The sequence below is a fragment of the Sinocyclocheilus rhinocerous genome, unplaced genomic scaffold (genome assembly GCF_001515625.1).
Source record: "Sinocyclocheilus rhinocerous isolate Xijiao unplaced genomic scaffold, SAMN03320098_v1.1 scaffold115, whole genome shotgun sequence".
Classification (NCBI taxonomy): Eukaryota; Metazoa; Chordata; class Actinopteri; order Cypriniformes; family Cyprinidae; genus Sinocyclocheilus; species Sinocyclocheilus rhinocerous.
The window spans coordinates 23708-28255 of NW_015650001.1; the positions used below are offsets into that span (position 1 = coordinate 23708).

The 4548-nt window shown below is 35.2% G+C and overlaps 2 pseudogenes; both read right to left on the reverse strand.

The window, feature by feature from the left end:
* Positions 1-3513, reverse strand: part of LOC107711135 (B-cell receptor CD22-like) — a 15022-nt pseudogene extending 11509 nt beyond the window's left edge.
* A 764-nt stretch (positions 3514-4277) lies between these two features.
* The window catches only part of LOC107711136 (uncharacterized), a 20239-nt pseudogene continuing 19968 nt past the window's right edge, over positions 4278-4548 (reverse strand).

Genomic DNA, 4548 nt, shown 5'->3' on the forward strand with positions numbered 1-4548 from the left:
TGATTGTACATGTAGATCCTGTTTGTGATCCCCAGCGTGATGAACAATCTTCCAGCCCCCAACTAACTGTGTATCCTCTCACTCTCCATCTATCAGAGTTACTCTGGTCCTCACAGCTCAGAGAGAGAGAGACAGATGTGAAGTGTTGAGTTCTGCTGGGACTGACGATCAGAGAGACTGGAGGAGAAACACCTGAGGAGACAATTACAGTTTGGAAATCAAGTCAAATCAGTTTTATTCATATAACACTTTACACAATGCACATTGTTTCAAAGCAGCTTTTCATAAAAATATGACAGTTCTAATATCTGAAAATTTGCAAGGCATCACTTGAGTATTTCTATTTAAAACTTCATAAACAAAATTACACCTTAATATATTTGTCATTATGCCGTCAGCAAGCACACCAAAGAAAATTGTGACAACCAACAACAACCTCAATAAGGTGCTGGAGAAAAACATCTTGGGAGAAACTAGACTCGACTCAGGAGTCGGTTCAAACTAAACAGTGTACTATTTATAGTTGTATATTAATTAACTAAGATATAATTATAAGCATTTTATACTAACGGATATTAATCAAACTATAAAATGACTGATTGAGTGTTTATACGGTCAATCCTATATCATTTGCTGATGTGCACATTGATCGAGATGTGGTCAATCACATAAAAATCTAAAATAAATTTCATAATGGAAACACTTTTTATTAAAGGGGGCAGATTATACATTTTTATTACACCTATTTGATTATTTTCCCTCAATTCACTTATGTACATGTGCCACAATAGTTATATTTTAGTTTTTTAATGAAAATTTTCCACCATTAGAATTACATGTTTAACATTTTTGCAGTGGTCAAGTTTATACTGATTAGTTTGGTCTGATAGTCTCTGCTAGTAGAGGCAGTAACTACATGACAGCAAAAGCATCTTTCTCCATTTACACCATTAAAAATAGACGTTTATTATGATGGGATATAATTTTAAGGCACATCAAGCTCTAAAAAGATCAATGAAAATTTCAGCACTGTCTCATTCGTTCTGTGATTCAGTCTGAACTCACCAGTGACCCATAGCAGTTGTGTGTTGCTGTTCCATGTGTCATAGACTGGTTTTCCTCTCTTTGCTCTGCACACATAAACTCCTGTGTGATTCAGAGCAGCAGAACTGACAGTGTAGTGTCCTCCAGCTCCTCTGCTGCTGTCTGAGAGCAGCTGATAACGATTACCGTAGTCTGTATAAAGTGAGAATGTGCAGTTACCTCATTTTACATGAGTCTTATAAATTACCTTTGGTGGTATAATCAATGTATTCAGATTGATTACATTTTTTTAAAACTCTGTAATATATTTTATGAAACCAGTTCATTCAGATGTTACCACATGAAGCATATTATATCTTACCTGAAACATATTCAGTGTACCAGCTGAATGTCCAGCCTGTAGAGGAGCCTTTAACCTCACAGATCAGAGTCACTGGATCTCCTTCAGTCAACCACTTCTGTGAAGAAACACTTAAAACTGCTCTGGGTTTATCTGAAATAGAGAAATGACTCATTAATAACATGTTAAACTTGTGTGTTTATATGAAGAGATGATCAAACTCACCTGATACTGTCAGTGTAACTGCATCACTGATGTTTGATGTTCGTGATCCTCCTCTCTCTGCTCCATAACAGGAGTACATTCGTTCTGTGATTCAGTCTGAACTCACCAGTGACCCATAGCAGTTGTGTGTTGCTGTTCCATGTGTCATAGACTGGTTTTCCTCTCTTTGCTCTGCACACATAAACTCCTGTGTGATTCAGAGCAGCAGAACTGACAGTGTAGTGTCCTCCAGCTCCTCTGCTGCTGTCTGAGAGCAGCTGATAACGATTACCGTAGTCTGTATAAAGTGAGAATGTGCAGTTACCTCATTTTACATGAGTCTTATAAATTACCTTTGGTGGTATAATCAATGTATTCAGATTGATTACATTTTTTTAAAACTCTGTAATATATTTTATGAAACCAGTTCATTCAGATGTTACCACATGAAGCATATTATATCTTGCCTGAAACATATTCAGTGTACCAGCTGAATGTCCAGCCTGTAGAGGAGCCTTTAACCTCACAGATCAGAGTCACTGGATCTCCTTCAGTCAACCACTTCTGTGAAGAAACACTTAAAACTGCTCTGGGTTTATCTGAAATAGAGAAATGACTCATTAATAACATGTTAAACTTGTGTGTTTATATGAAGAGATGATCAAACTCACCTGATACTGTCAGTGTAACTGCATCAGGAGTATTTACCTGCATCAGACTCAGTAACAGGACTGAATGTGTGTTCCTGTAGTTCACTGAAAACACTGACTGAACCGTCTTTATACCAGCTGTACTGCCAGCTAGTGACTCCTTCACCATCAATGTCACATCTGAGAGTGACTGTCTCTCCTCTGAATACATGTTGATCAGGTTTAATGCTCACTTTGGCTTTTGGTCTTTCTGTACAACAACAATTCACAATGAAAATAATGTGCTGCTGCTTTTACTGGATGAACACAGTTACTTGATTGTAAAACATAAATCAGATGAGACTGAAGTGTTGTTCTCTATAACTGTTATAGTCATTTATAAAAGACCTGTCAATGTACAATCAATGGGAATTTGGAAACATGAGTTGTGAACGTTTTTCAACAAGTTTTCCAACAGAAGATCTTGTTTCTCTCAGTAAAATCAAAATTATTACAGAGTGAATGTAATAAATATATCTGTTGTTTTTGATAGACCTATGGTTTTGGTGTTTTCGTCACACCTCAGAATTGTCACTTGAATAATTCAACTTGTTTAAAGTGCATTTATAATCATAATTAAGTTGGTTTGTAACAGTTACTGTAGAATCACTCGTATGTGATGAAATGCATGAATCAAATTCACTCACCTTCAGTGTGTCCAGAGTGGATGTTTGAAATCAGCACTAAAAACACAAAGAGAAAAACTCATTACAGTGTGAACATTGTCAACTGTGTATTTTACAGCATCTTATAACTGGTCTAGTGCTAATGGCATCTGTGTAATCCAATTAAAATATTTAAGATTCAAAACTCCAAAAATAGTGTGTTTTGTCTGAGTTTTGAGTGAATTTCAGTTTTAAGGAACTTGAGAATTTTCTTAAAAATATATATTTCAATTTTTTTTATAAAGATTAAAAAATATCAAGATATTGTGTGGGGGACTGCATATGAGTCCAGATAAACATTAAAACATCTGACTGCTATTTTATACATTTGGTCACGGCAGAGAACTGCACACCTCCTCTCTCAAACTCATCTTTCACTCATACAGTATATCCTGGACTAGAGCTGGGTTTTAAACTCAGAGAACAGCGAGAAAAGAAAAAAAAAATCCAGAAACACTAAATAACTTGATCCTTTTTATAATATAATAGTAATCAACATATGAAAATACATGAAATACATAGAGAGAAAATAATACTCACAGAGCACAAGAGGAAGTTGACTGAGCTCCATACTGACTGAATGATGACAGACGGTTAAAGACACACACTGTGTTAAAGCCTCAAGACTTCCTGAAACCTGCAGTCAGATCTTTAGGAACATCAGGACAGACTCAAGACATACAAATGTACCTCATGTGTGACAGAAAATCTTTTGATGTTTCTGATAATCTTGTAACATGTTTTCACAAAATGTCAAACTTTTTCTAAAGATTTTCGACAGAAATGTTGTCAAGACTCATTCAGTATCAAATTGAACAATATTTATTTGCTATTATGAAAAGTTCTATTCTGGTGTGTTTAATGAACAAGGAAAATGGAACAATGTTTTAATGGCTCTTTATTGTTATGGTGGTAATAGCTGTATTTATAATTATGCATTAATATGGAAATAAAGTGAACAACTGCTGCTTCTCCCTCACTGGTTAGTGCGGTGGAGCTGAAAGAGAACAAACCAAACCACAACTATGAGCCCATATCTATCTATATATCTATCACACTCTGACACTGATGGTGTTTAGATTGACTGATATATTTGTACCTTAACAATGTACAATTGTATTACATAGTTAAATGCCAGGTCCAAAGACCTTAAGTTAACAAAGAAATATTTTTATTATTTAACAAAATTTTAACAGATCTTTTCCAAGAACAAAATGCAGAAATAACAAATTTGCAACCACTTACATAAAATACAAAGAACACTAAACACACACACACACACACAAATCATGTTCTAAATATATTTTTTAATAGTCATACTGTCAATTTTTCCTTTCAGCAGTGGGCAGGAGTCCCTGCAGAGTATGAGGGAGCAGAAAAGTCCTCCCCCTCTGATGCAGTTTTCACCTGTGAACACAATTAGAGAAAAATACACGGCAAAAAAAAATGTTTTAATACATGTCAAGTTTGCATAATGTAAAGAAGTGTTGCACAAAGCTTATATTTAACCAAATATAAAAAATAAGGACTTCTGTGAGGACTCTGTGTCACAGCAATGTTTCAAGGCAAATCTGTAAGAGTGGCCAACACTGTGCTGCTAATGCAA